Raw genomic sequence first — 20,705 nt, forward strand, 5'->3', positions numbered from 1 at the left:
CAAGTGGTTAAGTTCACACACTCCACTTCGGCAGTCTGGGGTTCACTAGTTCTGATCCTGGGCGCAGACCTACACACTGCTCATCAAGCCAAGCTGTGGTGGCATCGCACATGGAAGAACTAGAATGACTTACAACTAGGATATACAGCTATGCACCAGGGCTTTGGGGAGAAAACAAAAAAAAGGAAGGTTGGCAACAGGTGTGAGCTCAGAGCCAATCTTCCTCACCAAAAAGCATACCTTAAAAAAATTGGAAAATAGATTTGACTGCTAATAAAAGTTAGATTAAATAGTTTATTTTTGAGTCTTCCACACTGGGTATATCTGCACATCTCAGATCTGACGTAAAGCCATACTTACTATGACTCAGTAAACTCTACCTTGTATTAGTATCAGTTTATTTTGAAGAATTCTTTAAATTGCTTCTACAATTATAAATGGTGAAGTATTACAACTTTCATGTAAAATTGCTTAAGGAGTCTTGAATTCCTTTCCACTGATGCCTCAATCATAAAACAGGTATAACTCTTTTAAAGCCTAGGATAGAACTTTGTTATTTTTGGCCAAAGGCCATTGCAGAATTCCCCAAGCGAGAAGATTTACAGACAAAAATGTTGTAGACAGGACAAAGTCAGAAATATATTTAGAGTATGAGACTGTAATATGTCACTCTATTGTTTTAACTATTGTTAGTTTTTTAAGCAAGCAAGGGTCAGAAATAAAAAATCTAAATGTTACATATATGTCTGTGTTGAAGCAATAAATGATTTACTTTTGCAGAAAATATTCTTAAAATAATAATAATTATCAGGCTCTTATGACTATGCCAAAGATATAGAACAAAACAAAAGCTATCGTGGAATGGAAGGTGCTGTAGCTCAAGAACCTCACAAATGCAAGTTCACCATAAGTCAGGTCTGACATCTGCTTTTGGTCAAGGCCTTGTGCCTGTTATGGAAGCAGATGATTATAAAGGCTGGTCTGAGATGAGGAAAGTAACATTAAATTTAGCAATCACCATACATAGTCCTATACTAGTAAGCCTGTCAAGAGTGTTTGCACTAAAAAAAAATCAGGTATTAGCTTGCTTAATAACACATCTGTGAATGTACTTAAATGGACTCAAAGCAGAAGCATTCTTTGGCACCCATAAGCCTGGACCTAACAATTTTTTGGCCAAAAAGGATCCCATTTTGATAGATGATTTTTAGGAAGAGATTTTAGGATTGGAGCAGGTAGTTAGATCTTTGATAAAGATCGTATGTCTATAAGCTATAACTGAGAGAAGTCCAATTTCTGCCTGGATAAGAACTGGAATGTTAGGAAACAAACACAACTTTATTTAGGGAATTGAATTATAAGGTTTTTAGATTTACATTCATAACTATTACTGTGAAACATGTTTTAGAAGAGAATAATCTGTGGCCATTTTGGGCCATATTTTCATGTGTTTTTTATTGTTGAAATAGCTGATATTTTTTATTTCTACTCTTTCTGAGTAAAGCGCATTCATGAAATCCCAACTCTTCAAAAAGAGACATAAAGATAATTACTAGGCACTCTACGAAACTATCAACTAGAATGTTGGATTAGTGTAGCTGTTAAGAGCATGAGCTTTCGCATCAGACAGACCTAGGTTTGAGCTCTGCCATTTCATTGTTGTATGATCTAAGACCAGTTATTTACCCTCTAAGCTTTACCTGTAAAATGGGACGGCTATTGTGAAGACTGAATCAGATAGCAAGTGCTCATCAAGGTCCTCGGTGCCTATTTACTATTAGTTTTTATTAGAACATAAGGATTTTTTTGTTTTTTGGGTTTTTTCTCCACAAAGCCCCAGCACATGGTTGAATATCCTAGTTGTAGGTCGTTCTAGTTCTTCTACATGATCCGCCACTACAGCATGGCTGCTGACAGACAAGTGGCATGGTTCCGCGACGGGGAAGCGAACTTGGGCTGCCAAGGCGGTGAGCACAGAACTTTAAACACTAGGCTGTTAGGGCTGGCTCAGAACATGGCTTTTAAAGTCCATCCACTTAGGAACAAAGATATAGTCCATAAAGCAAGAACTACTGATAATATGCTGTCTTTTGTAAGAAAGCTAAAGGTTTAAATTAAATCTTTGTTATCAGCAGAGCCTACTCCTTGGCTTGTTTTTCTTAAGGGGAATTGACGGGTTTGAGTTGATCCATCCCCACCCCCATGACCAAAAGCATGTATTTTGAGACAGCTGGCAAGGGTTAAGCGTGTCCTCTGGGGCATGGAACAGATGTTATATTTTATTTCCTTCTCTCCCTCTTTATAATGAAAACAGGAAAAAGAGGGACAATGTGGAAGCCTTTTTAGAATTGATTTTTTTCCATTGATTTCTTTGCTTATTTCTCTATTATTTGATTTGGTATATTGTTATATTTTTTTTTAAACAGCTTTATTGAGGAATAATTGACATACAGTAAGCTGCATATATTTAATGTATACAAATTGATGTTTTGATATATGTATTCCCCCATGAAACCATTACTACAGTCAAGATAACAAATATCCATCACCTCCCAAATTTTCCTTATGCCCCTTTGTAACTCCTTTACCTAACGTTCCCCACTCCTCCCTACCCCCTCCCCTCAAACCACCAATCCACTAGAGATTGGTTTATATTTTCTGGAATTTCTTTAAGTGGAATCATACAGTATATACCTTTCTTTGGCCTGATTCTTTCACGCAGCATAATTATCTTGAGATTCATCCATATTGTTGTTGTATTGATAGTTCATTCCCTTTATTACTAAGTAGTGTTCCATTTGCATGTATGTACCGTAGTTTGTTTTATCTGTTCATCTGTTGATGAACATTTTCCTTGTTTCCAGTCTTAGACTATTACAAATAAAGCTACTATGAACATTCATGCACAAGCCTTTGTATGGACATACGCTTTCATTCCTTTTGGATAAATAACTAGGAATGCAATAGCTATATTACATGGTAGGTGTATGTTTACCTTTTTAAGGAACTACCAAACTATTTTCCAAAGTGGTTGTACCATTTACCTTCCTACCAGCATGTATAAGAGTTCCAGTTGCTCCACATCCTCACCAACACTCGATCTGGCCAGTCTTTTTAAATTTTAGCCTTTCTAATAGGTGTGTAATATCTCATTGCAGTTTTAATTTGTATTTCCCTATTGACTAATGATGTTGAGCATCTTTTCATGTGCTTATTTGCTATCTGTGTTTTCTTTGGTGAAGTATTTGTTCAAATCTTTTGCCCATTTTTTAAATTGAGTTATTTGTTTTCTCAGAATTACTGAGTTTTGGGCATTCCTTATATATATGCCTTCCAAATATTTTCTCCCAGTCTGTGGCTTCTCATTTCATTCTCTTAACTGTATCTTTTGAAGAGCAAAAGTTTTTCATTTTGATTAAGCCCAATTTATCAATGTTTCTTTTATGGATTTTGCTTTTAGTGTCACATATAAGAAATCTTTGCCTAAACCAAGGTTAGAAAGGTTTCCTCTGTTTTTTTCCTATAATTTTATAGCTTTATTTACACTTAAGTCCATGATAAACTTCAATTAATTAATTTTGTTATATGATGCAAAATAATGGATCAAAATCCTTTTTTTTGCATATGGCTACCAATTGTTCTACCAGCATTTGTTGGAAAGACTAGCCTTCCTCTGTAGAATGGCCTTGGCATCTTTGTCACAATCCACTTTCTATATATTTATAGGTTTATTTCTGGACATTGTTCTGTTACATTGATCTGTTTGTCTACCTTGATGCCAATACCACATTGTCTTGATCACTATGCCATATAGTAAGTCTTAAAATCAAGTAGTGTTAATCCTCCAAATTGTGTTTTTGCAAGTTGTTTTGGTTATTCATCATCTTTGACATTTCCATATGAATTTTAGAATCGGCTCATCATTTTCTCCAAAACTCCTACTGACGTTTTGATTGGGATTGCATTGAATCTATTAGATCAATTTGGGAAGAATTGATATCTTAACAATATTGTATTTTCTAATCTGTGAACATGGCATTCCTCTCCATTTATTTAGGCCTCTCAGCAGTGATTTGTAGTTTTCATTGTATAGTTCTTTCACATCTTTTGTTAGATTTATCACTAAGTATTTCATATTTTTTATGATTATTATAAATAACATTGTTTTTTAAATGTTAATTTGATTATTACTGTTATACAGAAATAAAATTAATCTTGTATGTTGATCCTTATGCCATAACCTTGCTAAACTCATTTATTCTAATAGCTTTTTTAAAAATTCCATCGGATTTTCTACAATCATGTCTGCAAATAAAGACAGTTTTACTTATTTCTTTCTAATCTGGATGCCTTCTGTTTCTTTTTCTGGCCTTGTTGTATTGGCTAGAACCTCCAGTACATAGTCAAATAGAAGTGGTAAGGGTATCTTTGCCTTGTTCCTGAGCTTAGGGAGGAAACACTCAGTCTTTCATCATCAAATATGATGCTGGCTGTAGGTTTTTCACAGACCTTCTTTATCAGGTTGAGGAAGTTTCCTTCTATTCCTAGTTTGCTGAGAGTGTTTATCAGTAATGGATATTGGATTTTATCATATGCTTTTTCTGTATTTATTGAGAACATAATTGGTTTTTATGTTCTTGTTGTGTGTCTGAAATATTATCTGAGAAGGAGCTTGATCCCGTTTCTTATTGACCTTCTCATAGATCAAGAAGAGTGATGTGGAGTAGCTTCTTCAGCTTTGTTCTGCTGCTTTTTAGAAACTAGAACTTTTTCATTTTTTAAGGAAGATTAGACCTGAGCTAACTGCTGCCAATCCTCCTCTTTTTGCTGAGGAAGACTGGCCCTGAGCTAACATCCATGCCCATCTTCCTCTACTTTATATATGGGATGCCTACCACAACATGGCTTTTTGCCAAGCGGTGCCATGTCCACACCCAGGATCCGAACCCAGAAATCCCAGGTCACTGAGAAGCGGAACATGCGAGCTTAACCGCTGCACCACCGGGCCGGTCCCTAGAAACTAGAATTCTATCATTTAATTCTTTAAATTTTGCTGAATAGAGTTCAGTAATTAAATTATTTTCCCAATGGCGAAACTTAATAGTAATTTAAAAATCATAAACATTTCAACAAAAAGAAGCAAAGGATACTTCTGCTGCTTTAATGAACTGCTCTCCTTTAAAGCAGCTTTTATCCTTTATCTTTATTAGTTTTAATAGTTTATTAGCTTCTTCTGATAAATAGTTTTTCCAAAGAAGAAAAGACAAGCAATATGTACATTTTTTCACCTTCTGATAGAATATTAGTACCCCTTTCCTAGGAGTAACAAAAGTAATCTACCTGTTTGAAACAAGCTCAAAGATTATGTTTTCATATTAAACTATTTAAATTATATTTTAGTATATCATATCACTAGTCAGGAAATAGACATCCAAATGTACTGTTTCTTTACTATTTCCTAGAAAGCATTATTTTTCTCATTGTTAATTTGGACCACAAGAGGAAAATTCGTTTTAAAGAGGATTGCATTTATAGCTGATACCTGTATATCTGAATGCTGCTCCAGGGTCAGTTATTGCAGACAGAATAGGTGGATGTAGAGTTACTTCTCTGTTATGCTTTTGAATAAAAATTCCATGTTGGTTTCTTTTATTGAATTTATTAGTCTCAGGACACCTATTTATTGAGGAGAGTTGCTGTAGACTACATGGTTTTTTGTTTTGTCTTTTTGTGAGGAAGATTGGCCCTGACCTAACATTTGTTGCCAGTCTTCCTCTATTTTATGTGGGATGCTGCCACAGCATGGCTTGACTAGCAGTGCTAGGGCAGCACCCGGGATGCAAACCTGCGAACTCAATCCCTACGCCACTGAGCCGGCCCCTAAGACTACGTGGTTTTATGTAAAAGTGTATTTATAAAAAGCATTTTCTATAAATTATTTCCAGTTACCTCCAGACATCCCATGATAACATAGTTCTGTTGATCTAGTTCCAATTAATTCTTTATAAAAAGTAAACCCTTGGTTAATGGCTACATGAAGTGGGTGGTACATCCACGTGGTAGACTATTGTCTATCTATTTTAAAATATGATGCATATGAGGAACTTTTAATGACATGGTACATTGACAATGACATCCTACAGCGTAGTGCTAAGTTTACAAAGCAAGTCATGACGTTAGATATATCCTTTAATCTCAATTATAAGAATAACATATATGTGTGTGTACATAGAAAAAAGACTCAGACATATAGATTTAAATTTGTAGTTTGAGTGTTAATAGTGGTTGTCCCTGTGTAGTGGAATCATAGGAACTTTTTTTTTTTTTTAAGATTTTATTTTTCCTTTTTTCTCCCAAAGCCCCCCAGTACATAGCTGTGTATTTTTAGTTGTGGGTCCTTCTAGTTGTGGCATGTGGGATGCCACCTCAGCATGGCCTGATGAGCGGAGCCATGTCCGCACCCAGGATTCGAACTGGGAAAACCCTGGGCCACTGAAGCAGAGCACAGGAACTTAACCACTCGGCCACGGGGCCGGCCCCTCATATGCACATTTTAATTTTTTTCTTCAAAACTTCTGTATTATGTCAGTTACTTTTAAATCAGTCACACTTGTTGTGTTTTTTTTTTTAGAGATTTTATTTTTCCTTTTTCTCCCCAAAGCCCCCTGGTACATAGTTGTATATTTTTAGTTGTGGCATGTGGGACACCGCCTCAGCCTGGCTTGATGAGCGGTTCCATGTCCGCGCCCAGGATCCCAACCGGCAAAACCCTGGGCCCCCGAAGTGGAGTGCATGAACTTGACCACTTGGCCACATGGCCGGCCCCCATGACACACTTGTTTTTAAATAGCAATAATCTTGTACAACAACTTCTTGCTCAAATTTCTGTTTATTAATAGTCTTGCCATAAGAAGATAATTTAGTCATGTATTATTCACTTTGTAGGAAAAGATATTAGAGCTAATTAGAACTATAGTTAAATTCTTCCCTTTTCTGTTGTTTCTGATATTGTTAATATTATTCTTTTCCAACACACTCTAAATAATTCAAATTTCTCTGCCTGAAAAACCAACGTAAGTTCCTAAACTATCCAATGAAAAGATCACAGAGTTTAGGGGAAGAAAGAAGACTATGATAAAGATACCTTTTATCACACCAGTGTCTAAAGAGGTGTCTTTCAAACATTTTTGAAATACGTTTCACCATTTTGACCCAATCCAGGACACACATACACACCCGCATACATATATTAACTAAAACAAAAATTTCACTAAGATGTATACTAACTTTATGTTTTACTGTAACTATATTTCACTATACCATGCTATACTACACTATTTTCTTTTCTTTTGTACTTTATTTTTGTTGAAATGCTGCTTGTGACCCCACTAACCTAGTTTCATGATCCACTTCTAGAAATTTATGCTGTGGAGGTACTTAAGCCTATACAATAAAGTGTATGTGTAACGATATTTGTTGCAGCATTGTTCATAGCAGTAAAATGCTAGAAACACCTTACATATCAGTTAGGGTTCTGGTCAAGTAAATGATGGTGTGATGGTACTATAGAATACTATGCAACTGTTAGAGAGAATAGAGCTCTTTATGTATAACATTCTCCAAGATATAGGAAGTGAAAAAATAAGACACAGAACAGTGTGCACAGTAAAACAAATACGAAAGAGTATTAAGTTGCAACTGGTAAAGCCAGAAATACATCTCCCAAAACCTCTTCCTTCCTTCCCTTTGGCTTAGTTCCCTTGAGAATGGTAGGAGCTCCCAAAATGGTCTGCCCTGAGAAGGGAATGAAATTAGTGAAAGGGAAGTCCCAGGTTCAGAGGTGGGGTGCTCTGGCAGAAAAGAGCCAAAAGAAGCAAAGAAGGCTGGTCATATATATGGGCCGTTTATAAATTGGGTCTTTATAAAAAAGATCACTGCATTCCTACGTGATTAAGCATCTTTGTTCCATTCAGAAAAACATTGAATCCCATGTATAATAGCTAACTCTTAAAAATAATTGTCTGATACCAGCTACTTGCTATACAACTTTTTATCACATCATCATTCATATTACAAGTTTGGCATTTAGAAGTTCCAGAATAAAGGTGCCAGAAGAATAAACAAATTTCTCGTTTAACTGCCATCTTCCTATGGGCTCTGTTTTTCTTATGCCTTTGAGGAACGAAAGGGGCAGTTCAGCTTGCAAAGAGCTACCACTTGAGAGAACACACAGTTCCCTAGCAGTAGGGGAGAGACTTCAGAAAAGATTACAGCAGTGGGGAATTTCATTGCATTTATTCAGCTTGAAACTAAAACAAATAAAAAAGGGAAACAGCTTATTCCTGTTATTTTGACTTCCTCTTATTGTGTCTTCCTTGCATGTGTTAGCCTTGTGATTTGGGATTAATTAGAGGTTATTTCTAGTTGTCGCCATAAAGAAAAGAGAAAGGAAAACAAAAAGGTTTCTTCTAAAATAAAACCCAGGGCCCGGCCCCGTGGCCGAGTGGGTAAGTTCACGCGCTCCACTTTGGCGGCCCAGGGTTTCACCAGTTTGAATCCTGGGCACGGACATGGCACTGCTCATCAGGCCATGCTGAGGCGGCATCCCATATGTTGCAACTAGAAGGACCCACAACTAAAATATACAACTATGTACTGGGGAGATTTGGGGAGAAAAAGCAAGAAAGAAAGGAAGAAAGAAAATCAAGCCCAAGGTCTATCATTTAGTATTTCACTTCAGCCAGTTGTAGGAATAACCTGAAAGACGGACGGAAACCATCTTGTATGTTTCCTGAAAATCTTTATGGAAGGGGAGCATTTATAGAATGAAAGTTATTATATTATTATATGGGAAATTATTTCCTTAGAAAAGCATAGTAATGTATCAATTCCACCAAACTATTCTCATATATGCACAAGGATGCTCATTGCACTATTATGTAATACAGTATTGGAAACTAAATAACCTAAATGTCCATCAATAAAATATAGCCACATAAACTGGTGCATCCTTACTATGACCTATTATATAATCTATATAATTGCCCTTTTTTTCCCCAAGGAAGATTAGCCCTGAGCTAACTACTGCCAATCTTCCTCTTTTTGCTGAGGAAGACTGGCCCTGAGCTAACGTCCGTGCCCATCTTGCTCTACTTTATATGTGGGATGCCTCCCACAGCATGGCATGCCAAGCAGTGCCATGTCCACACCCAGGATCTGAACTGATGAATCCCGGGCTTCCAAGAAGCGGAACATGCGACCTTAACCGCTGTGCCACCAGGCCGGCCCCATTAAAAAGAAGAAATCTCTAAGATACAATAAATGAAAACAAGTTGTAAAACAGTTTTACACAATAATAATAATATCTATGTGATTTGATATATGTATCTGCTTGGAAAAATGTCTAGAAGGATAACCGTCATACTAAGAACTCTTGGAGAAGAGAGAGATTGGGTTGTGTTCAGGAAGGACTACAGCTTTATCTATACAGTTAAACTTTTTATGAGAAAATATTCTTTTATTTTGGTGAAATTAAAATAAAAATTATATTTGTAAGAAATATAGTATGAGCAATGGGGTGGCAAGGAGTTAATAACATTTACTCTTTAACTGTCTTTACTTCTGGGTAGTTTATACATCTCATCTAAATCCATATTAATCCTAAAATATAGTTAAGGTAGTGGAGACAAGCATAGAATGTTTAGGGAAAGCATGAGCTTGTTACCACCATATCTCTGATTTTCTCCCAAAAGAGCAAACAGTAAATTTCTCACTAATTTTCAAATTCTGCTTTTGTACAAGATACCTGAATGTTATTCTTTCAAAGCAGATTTTTTCATAGGTCATGGACTCAAATTAAATAAAGCTGTCAACATATGTATGAGCAGCTACATGATTAAAATTTTAAGAAATTTTATCACAGCAGGGCACCTACAACCCTTCAAAGTATTTTTCCTGTCTTCAGTTTCATATGTGTAGTTCATAATATTCCATATTCCATTCATAAATATCCCATCATTTAACAACAAAAAGTATTTTCTGTCTCAGAAAGCCAGCTCCACCCAGAGGGCTCTAAGATATGCCTAACTTCAAAAAATGTTTAAATATCATTCAATGCCCAGCATGCTGACTGTTCAACAGAAGACTGAATCCGTTGGTGGAAATGAGTATGTGAATGTGTTGCTACTAAACTCACAAGTCTCTGATCTTGTTAGTTGGAAACTCCATATATAGAACCCCTCACAGAAAGTACCCAGTGAATTTTTGTAGAAGTAAACCACACTTAATGTGCTTTCTCTTTTTCTTTGTCTGCACTAGATTAGTGATAATATCAGAATCAGACAATTCACGCTGATCGGCATCACAGACTGTAAGGATTTTCATCCCTGTTTTCTTTATGTCTAGCTGTTTTGTTTTGTTTTTTTTTCACTTAATGTAGGGGGAGGTACTTAATCTTGTTCAGCACTGCATCCCAAATTTCTGGAACCTAGTAAGTTCTTCAGAAATATTTGTCATATGAGAGAATAAGTTCAGGCCCTTTAAGGCTAACTTGAATACTCATATTTTTTTAGAAGAGAGGCTTAGCAATATAATAAAGTTTCATAACTTTTACTGTTGTTGATAATTCCCCCTCAGTGACATTATTTACGTCTCACCCTGTACTAAGAAGGAACAATTTGTTCTTCAGACAGGAAATCATTACTTTGTGCTTGTTTCCATATTTTTAAAGGATACCAAATAACTGGGATATGTACCTTTGTTCACTATGTATTTGCATTCATCTAAAAAAAATCAGAGACCATATTCAGTTTTCAGCTGACATTTTACCTCGGTTGACACAATCCTGTCAAACTGGGATGTGGTCCTCTGCATTTCCAGACTGGTTAGTAACCAGTCAGAGCTTTGCGAGCATCAGAGAAAATAGTACAGTCTTGCTTGTCTTTCTTCATCTATCTAGATATATACAAAAAACATTGTTTCGCAGACTTGTCAGCTACAGACCTCTATGGGCATCTGTCTGAATTTCATACGTCCTCTCTCTGTCTTACAGAACGTATTTACTTATGTCTCATTTCTCCAGTGTCTTTTTGTTTTTGGCTTCCACAAAATCTCCATCATCCCCCCTTTCTCCGTTTTCCAAATTAATAGCTCTGAGTTCTTGTCCCTTTAAAATCTTCCTTTCAGTCTCTTGCCATTTCTTTTCTGCAATCTCTTATATCAGTGGGAAGAACGACCACCTTCTCTACCTCAGACCTAGAAATCGTTAAAGTTTCCTGTTCCTTGTGGGATTGAAATGGGAAAGGGGTCTTGGTTATCCCATTTTTGTCATGACATTTAAAGTTTCCTCATGGTGTTGCCACCCTTTAGAATAAAAAGGAAGAGCTCATGTATCTCCAGACAAAGATAACCCCTGTTCTTCTGATCCGTGCATATTCTAATCCTCTTCAGAACACTTGTTATGACGATAAAGACAGTCTTGGGTTGGGATCACTTGGAATTAATGGTAGCAGTGGTCAGCTTCAGCATGCTCCATTTCACCGTGTATTCAGTGCCTTACTGTAGTGATGAACACTGCCAGTGCACGCTTAAAGTTATCATTAAACACCCATAATGCACGTATAGCCCACCTTTTACTTTTCAGTCTTGGCCTCTTTACCCCTCTCCCCATTCTGTTCTCTAAATAAAAATGATCCTTCCCTAATTTGAGTCTCAATCTCCCTGTATGACTGCAGGTGCCAGCTACCTCCTGCTCCATAAGGCTGCAGTGACAATAGAAATTGCCACTTTTCCTTCCTCTGACTTGTGGCACAGGGCTTGTTCTCTCATAATATGTCATCGTAGATATTCCGTTCTACCATCTGTCATTAGGATGCATAATTAGCACTGTCCTTGCTTCTGTCTGCCTGCCCTGACATCTTACTCTCTCCGTGGTGTGGTTCTCAAACCATACCGGTCCCCTTTTTTCATTTTACCCTGTCTCTCCACTCCCCCCACACCCTCCTCTACCCCTACAAACTTCTTATTCCTGTTTACCTGATAAACTTTTAATTGTGAACACTTTTTATGTCCCAGCCAAGCTAAGGACCTCTTCCCAGGACCTTACATTTGAGCAGCTTGTTTCTTACCATGTTTCCTAGTAGTATCAGTCTGTTTGTAATTTAAGAATCTTGCTTCAAACAAATTTTTAGAGTTAAGACTCATCCTACAATTGTACAGCTTCAAATCCTCCTTCTATCGAATCCCCTAACAGGAGAAAGAAGAAGATATCCTTTCACATCATACTTAGTGAGCTCTTTTTTAATATTTTAACCTTGAATTAGTTTCTGTGCTATCTGTTAATACACTGAGTGAAAAAGCCTGAGCACATCCCTAACAAAGATGTTTTCAAGTTCACAGTTCCTTAAAGGATCACATGCAGTCACAGTCTGTGGGCGGGGTCTCCTTGTGTAATACTTCAGAGACACTTTGCAGATTGTGTGCCCCCCTCAACCTTGTGGTGTTTCCTGTGATTCATTAAATTGCTGATAGTCTCATTTATCTGTCAGAACCCGCCCACTTCCAGGGCTGGCCTTTTCCTTCCTATTCCTTATGAGTAAGATCTGAGCCTTAGAAAGTTCTGATCAAATAAATTGTACTTAGTGTTCCTCTAAACATTAATGATATTGTTTAGAAAACATTTAAACAAGCAGTGGTAGCTTGTTTATTTCTGCTGTTAGGCCTTAAACTTGTCTGGCAAATTTTAAGCTCCTTGAGAACAGTGGCCTACATCTTACTTAGTCAAATCTATGTCCCCATATCCTGGCCTCTTGTCACTTAGCATATATAGTACCCAGCAAACATGGTGCTAATAAAAGCATTCAAAGCATGTGCCCCTGTGAGTCATCCATATGTCCAGAAAATTTTCTCAGATTTCTCCAGTGCTATTTTTGGTTGTCTAGACCTGATAACACAGATTTTTTAATTTTCTTTTTACATTTTGTATATTTGATGGTAGGCCAAACTTCTCCTGGTTTGTAGACTTTTATAACATTTGTTAGTTTAAAATAAAACAATAATACTGATTCCTTATCACTTCTTTTAGAATTTACATATTTATTATAGCTTAGACTATTTAAAATCATAGATTCAGGAGTCAGACTTCTTGGGTTCTTCATTCTATTTTAGTGTTTTTCAAAGTTCTTGACAGGGGCACATAGTAAAAGATAGATTTTGTATTGTGACCCTGGGGGTTACACTAACTAACACACACATACCCCTGTGTTCTTATGCCGGAAGAAAAGTTTCTTGACACAGTTCTCACCTTATAACATTCAGTGCTCTGTGATATTTTCTATTCTGCTCTATTTCATTTTTAAGCTACTGATCGAGACCTACTGAGCTGAACTCATTCCTGCAGCCCTGGGTCACATCTGTGTGTGTGTTTCTCATGCAGCTAACGCATTCAGTACTTAGGATGTACCATGGACTGTTCTTCTCCACTACTTCACTGGCTTCGTGGCCCTGGGAAAGTTGCATGTTCGGGTTCAGTTGCTTCCATAAAATGGAGATAGGGTGATGTCTACCTCCAGGGGAATGTTGTTAGGATTAGATTAGACATGTAAAACACTGAGCACCCCGCTTGGCAGGGAATAAACACTGCAGCGTTAGTGCCCCCTTCATTGTTTCTGCTGTTGTTACTATTATTAAAATTCCTTTCCCTTGAACTTCCCATGTTTCTGCAACACTATATATAAAGCATGTGTTACATATAACTTGATTTTCCTTTTAACTCTCATTATATATTTTTATATTTTTAAAAGAGATATAATTTGGATATAGTGAAATGCACAGATCTTAAGTGTTGAGTTCACTAAGTATTGACAAATGCACACATCCATTTGACCTACACCCTATCAAGATGCAAACATTCTCATCATATCAAAATGTTATCTTGTGCTCCTTTCTGGTCACTTGTCCCCCTTATACCCAGAGGCAACCACTGTTCTGATTTTTTTCACCATATATTAGTTTTGCTCATTAGAACAGTCATACAGAATGTATTCTTTTATGTCTGGCTTTTTATTGTTCAGTGTAACGATTTTCAGGTTCATCTTTGTCATTGTATGTATCAGTAATTTGCTCCTTTTTATTGCTGAAGAGTATTCCACTGTATGAATGCCCCACATTTTATTTATCTGTTCTTCTATTGATTGATATTTGATTGTTTCCAGCTTGGGGCTATTATGAATAAAGCTGCTGTGGTCAATTTTGTAAAATTCTTTTTGTGACTATTTATTTCTTTTGAATAAATACTTAGAAGTGGAAAAGCAGCTAGGCATTTTTCTAACTTTATGAGAAATTTCCAGATTAATTTCCAAAGTAGTTACACCATTTATACTCCTACCAGCAATATGTGAGTGTTCTAGTTGCTCCATATCCTAATTGACAACATTTGGTGTTGTCAGTCTTTCATTTTCATCTTTCTAGTGGTGGTACAGTGGTATCTTATTATCATTTTAATTTACATCTCCCTGATCACTAATGAGCACTTTTTCATGTGCTTTTGGGCCATTCATATCTTATCTTTAGGTCTGTGATCCATCGCTGTTTCTTGTGCATGGTATGAGGTAGGTGTTGACTCTCATTATATTTTAAGAGGAGTATGGTCTCCTGAATAAAAGAGATTAGGATCTAATGCATCATTAAAATTATACTATAAAACTCTTAATTGATGTTCAGACCATTAATTTGTTCTGTGCTTGTTGAATCCCTTTACACATTTTTCTGCCCCGCCTGAAAAAGTTATTTGTGTAGAACCAGTCCAGAATGTATATGTAACTTGTTTCAACCATATACATTTGGAAAAAAAAAAAAGACAAAAACCCTCAACATCTTTATTTCAATTTCATTAGGAGTCTTTGGAAGACTCTTTGGAATTTGAATGTTGAAGTAGCTACATTATGCTGTTTACTCATATTCTTATTCTATCAACAAGCAGCCTATAAGCTGGAAGTACCACACTTGTAGCTATTTGTCCTAAACTTACCATTTTTAGTCTTCAAAAAGAATTTAGTAGTACACTAGTCAAATAGTAATAAATTAGCATCTATCCTTATGTAAATAATTGCTTTTATAAATATCCGTGGCTGCAAATTCATTCCAAAGAGAATCTTTCAAGTTCATTCTACTTCAATCAGCCTCCAAGATGGCCCCCAATGATACCACCTCCTGATACTCATACCTTTATGTAGTCCCCGCCCTGTATAAATTGATATTACCTTAAGTGATTATACTAAGTAAATCATCAATTTTACTAATAGCAAAATAAAATATTGCCCTCACTAGAATGATGAGAGTAAGGAGAGGCTGAGACATCAGGAAAGAGCCTGGAAAGTAAACATCTGTTAAGTGTCTTGGGCTGAAGGCAAAATATAGGCTATAGGAAGAAGCAAAGTGTAGGAGAACTGCTTCTTCCTTCAAGTCACTTACAATCTAGGCAGGAAGAAAAATGAAAGTAGGAAATGTTTAATCATAATGCAAGAGAAATCCCAAATTACATAAAATGTCACATAGGATTAATTGCTAAATGAATAGATACTGTTATTCGTTATCCAGGTTCCCAATACGTGTTTAGTGATATATTACTTTGTAGTTATTTGAGAATTGGTGAATTTTGTTTTGCTTTTAAAGATTTCCTGACCTAGTCCAGTTTTATAGGATCTTAAATCTGCAGGGGTGGGTTTAGTCATTGGGTCTAAAATGAAGGAAAACCTATATTCTATATTCTAAACTTGGTTATTGAAAAAATTAATTCATATTTATAGTACCTACTATGTCAGGTGCTGTAGGAAGCATTTTACATTACTCATTTAATTTTTATAGAAAACCTATGGGTAGATTATTATCCGCATTTTCCAGATGAGGAATCTGAGGCACAGAGAAGTTAAGGGAATTTCTACAGGTAGAAAGTAGTAGAGCCAAGATACAATTCTGTTAGACTTTAGAGACAAAAGGTATTAAAGAAAATAAATGTATAGAAAAGGCTAGATTTGAGAATACAGCATTTATGGTTAAGTGGAAGTAGCACTGGGTTTTCAATAATACATTAGAAATAATTTTTAAATCATGAAAATTTTCTCTCTTTACTGCTATGTTAAATTTTGTACCATTTTCCAAAAATTAAAGTTTAATTCAAATGAGGGTAAAAATGCTTTTTAATCAATATTGTCAAACACTAAAATCCAGTTTTCTCTCGGCAAGTGAAAAGGAATTTGCAGAACAAAGGGTATACTTGTAGTGCTGTTATCATCTTTATCCAGAATGATTGCTTTATTTCCAGTTGCTCAGGCAGCTATTTATAGTTTATCAGGGACTCCAGAGTTGAAATTATTTGAAGATTAATAGACTCAACTTGTGTATGAAAAGGATTCCTTTTAACATGCTTTTGGTGACATTGACAAAAATCATCTTGGAATTATGTTCTTTTATCTTTCTGATCCCTGGCATTGAGGTACTCAGGCATTTTTAAAGGCACAATGTTTATATTGCTGATTACTTTTTAAAGTATCACTTCAAAATTGGCAATAAATGGCAAAGATGCATCTTAATCCAGTTATGTTACCAGCCTGAGTCTTCAAAATAAAACCTTATATTTGAATATAAACCCCCAATTAAATGGGCCTTAAAGAAACTTTTAGATTTGGAACCACTTTTCATGTTGGTGATTATCATCCAAAGAATAAAGAGATTGATTTCCTTTTTTAAGATTGGAATATACATTTATACATACATATATAAATGTTATAATGATATCTTTCATACATGTATATATAATAGTACACGTAATAGTGTAAGTAACATTGGGGAGGGAAGAGAAGGTGACTGCTGCTTCTTTCTTTTTGAAGTCTGTCATAGCAAAGCTGAAATTTTTGGAGAGCAAGCATGGCAAACTCCAACGACATTATGTGATTTTATTTTGAGCTTTCAGTAGTGGTATGTTTCATTCATCCTGTGACAGTAAAAACAAATGAGTAATAGATGACTAGTATGTTTTGTCTGCTGTAGTAATACCCTCTATCATTGAATCCGTCCAAGTAGCCAATTATTTTCCTGTTGTCTGAAATTAAAAACCATCATGTTTTCTGACAGTGTGGGAATTTCTGTTCAGTTAAAATATATGTTGTCATTGAAGTAAAATAATGAAATTGCAAGAAATTCATTGAGTTTTAGCTGTATTACTGAACTCTTCCCCCAAAAAGTCAAATCCAGATCATTTAAATTTTCTTATAAATAGCTGAAATATCATTAAACTATTAAAACTCAGCCTTGACAGTTTTTAGTGTGGGTGCTTAGTCTCTAAATTTTGGCCTGAGGTGTAAATGATAGTGGTAGCATTATCTGGTCACTCACCTTGTGGTGACCAGCCTCCAAGATGGCCCCCAATGATACCACCTCCTGATACTCATACCTTTATGTAGTCCCCGCCCTCATTTACTGGCATTGGTCAATAAAATACACATGACCAATAGAATACATCAGAAGTGATGGCATGTCACTTCTGAGGTTAGGTTGTAAAAGACACTGGGACTTCCATCTTGTTATGTGTGTGTGTCTCTCTCTCTCTGTCTCTCTCTCACATTACTTGCTCTGTGGGAAGCCAGCACATGCAAGGAACCAAGGCTAATGCCAAAAGCCATGTGAATAAGCTTGGAAATGGATCCACAGCCCTAGTCGTGCCTTCAGATGACTACAGCCCTGGCCAACAGCTTGACTGCAACCTCATGATACACTGAGCTAAAACCATCTAGTTCAGCCCCTCCCAGATTCCTGACCCTCAGAAACTATGTGCAATAAAAAATGTTTACTAAATTTTAGTGTAATTTGTTATTCAGGAATAGATAACCAGTACTCACCTCCACTAAAATTCTTCTTCCATTCTTCAAATCTTAACATCTACTCTTGGTTATTGTTGTTGTTATTTGTGCTTTTAAATCTGTAATCCATACAATGCGCCTGACTGAGGCATTAAGTTGGTTGAAAAATACCATATACCATCTCTCATTTTCCTATCCAGTATTTGGTATAATAAATAAAGACTTCAAATTCACTTTTCCCATATTTGGGTCTCATATTAGAAGGCACTTAAATTGTTTTGTGACAAGGAGTCTTTTTTAGATCATTCCACAGATTCTTTTCATTTATGTGCAAAGCCACCAGTTTTGTGTAACTTGTAATTACTATGCAAGTGATTATGGAATTACTATGAAGTACTTCAAGAGAAAACAGACAGCCTAACAGCTGTTCTCAGAGAAGTCTGAGACCTCACCAAAGAAGCTCCTCATCTATTACTCGTAACTCTGTGATGCTTATTAATTACATAGGATAATAACAGTGTAGGTTTTAAAAAGTCATGTTTTTAAGGATTAGTTAACTATATACTCAAACCTGAGAGACAGCTTCTCAGCAGGTCTAATGTCAAGGTCATGAATTGTACTGCCAGCTCCTGCTCTCCCGTCCTGCTTTCTCCATGGTGTTCTGAAAAGGAAAAGGTCATAAAAATAATTCAGGTTTACTTTTTCCTTTTTGCCTACTCAACTAGTTTCGGTACTAATAATCATTCCATTACCACAGCTAATCCTACAGAAATGGTAACCTTGAATAAAAAATGTGAAAGAAAAGTGGAATTTCAACTTCTTAAGGAGTTTTTTTTTTCGCTTGCTTGCTTTGTCTAAGTGTTTTTCTAAACATAGATTTGCCTTAGGACATTAATAGCTATACTTTCATTGAATCCTGGATTATCAATCATATGTTTTTCTACCTGAACTTAAAAGAAATAGATGTTCTTGGTGAAAGGAAAATATTGATGAGTCCCATGTTTGACACTATTGCTTTTAAAAGTGTAATTAAAGACTAGCTTTTTGTTTTACTCTCACCATGATTTTAAAAATAATACAAATAGCCAGTTCTGGAATTGGTCTTTTCTTTCTTCATCTGAAATGGATTAGAGATTATTTTGAAATTTTTTTTGAGAATTTCCTTTTCAATCTGGAACTGAAAAAAATACGATTCTGTCTTGGATTCTGTCTTTCAAATCTTCCTCCCTTTAATTCTCACATGCTCACATGTGTACACACATATACACATACTTGTAATAAGGCTAGGAAGATGGTTACCAATAACTTAAAGGAACAAATGGATTTTGGTTTTCATATTTCCAGTATACAAATATCATCCAAATACTCCAATAATGTCATCACTTAAAATGGTTATAGTCAAGCCAGAAGTAAAACCCAGGGCTTCTAACTCTGCTTTGAACATTCGCCAACTGATACCAACACCACTTTGTAGTATAAGGCTAAGTGATCCCTGGGTCTTCAACTTGGACAGTCTAATGAAGATGGGGCACCAAATGTCAGCACCAAACATACTTCTGTGTTAAAGAAACCCCATGTTTGCTTTATTTTCTTGAGGGTTTTTTTTTTTTTAAGCATAGCCATTGAATTGTGAATTTTCCTTTCTTGTCAAATAACCATTTGTGGATGGTGGTGGTAAGACAACATAGCTCCTGGTGAAATAATTTTTAAAGATTGATAAATGATAGTAGTTTTCGTAACTAGATTTCATTTGAAAGCTTAAATTTTGTAGCACTTTGCTGTGGTTTTTGATAAATTCTCCTCAACCATGTATTAACACTTCATTTTATTAAGTATTATTATAAAACGTCTCAGGAAACTTTCTAATGTCTGTGTGATAAAGTAATTGATACTGTCACTCTGTTCATCTGCACGAAATATACCATGCTCATATGAAGCAATACTTCAAGTCCTTAGAAGATAGAAGCCTAAGAATATCTCTCCACTTGCCTCCTGACCCTTAGATCCGCCTTGGCACCCAGGCCCAAAGCCCTCCAAGCACCAGTCTGCACTCCCTGCTCTCTCACCCCACAGCTCACATGCCCTGAAGGGGACAGAAAGGAGGAGGGAAGACAGCACCCTAACAAAGACTAGAAGAGGGGGTGGAATTTGGCAGCAAGTAGAAGGGATTTTTGTCTGGACCTCTAGTTGTGAGTGCCTCTGCCCTCTTGACCAACCAACAACTGAGGGAAGTTCTGTATGTACAAATCACAAATAGTCCTAGATTAGAATGTGAAACTAGTTCTAGCATCCTTTACTTATCTACAGCCACCTTGTTGGGTCTTTAAATATGTAAACTTATAACATTATCATGCTTACCATATTTTAGAAATGCAAATACTGTAACAGAAAGAACAGAGAAGATATACCTGTTGGTAATATAAGCGTTCGTAAGCAGAGGCAGTAAGCATAGTGGTTAAGGACACAGATTTCCGAGCCAGGCTGCCTGGGTTCAAACCCCAGTTCTGAACACTTGTAGATAAGTAACCTGGAACGAGTTACTGACCTCTCTGTGAGAGTTTTCTCATCTGCAAAGTAGAGATTGTAGCACTACTTTATAGGATTGTAAAATTTAAATGAGTTAATCTGGATCTAAATGCTTAGAACAATAGTTAGCTCTATACCAGTGTTTGTTCTCATTAATGTTATTACTATACTAGGGCCTCTTTCTCATGTTGTTTCTATATGTAGATGGCCCAGTCTTATTTGTAGTCAGCAGATTGCATTCAAACTAACACCACCACCTTTAATGTAGCAGATCTCCCTCCTGAATAGTTTTTAAAAGCAAAATGCTTATTTTTTTTTTCTTTCCCA

General features: G+C 36.1%; 1 protein-coding gene across 3 annotated transcripts in view; it reads left to right on the top strand.

Annotated features, from left to right (window-relative positions):
* The window catches only part of CTTNBP2NL (CTTNBP2 N-terminal like), a 46,802-nt gene that overhangs the window by 19,625 nt on the left and 6,472 nt on the right, over window positions 1-20,705 (top strand). The gene's annotated exons all lie outside the window — the stretch shown is intronic.

Source organism: Equus asinus, chromosome 16 (genome assembly GCF_041296235.1).
Source record: "Equus asinus isolate D_3611 breed Donkey chromosome 16, EquAss-T2T_v2, whole genome shotgun sequence".
NCBI lineage: Eukaryota > Metazoa > Chordata > Mammalia > Perissodactyla > Equidae > Equus > Equus asinus.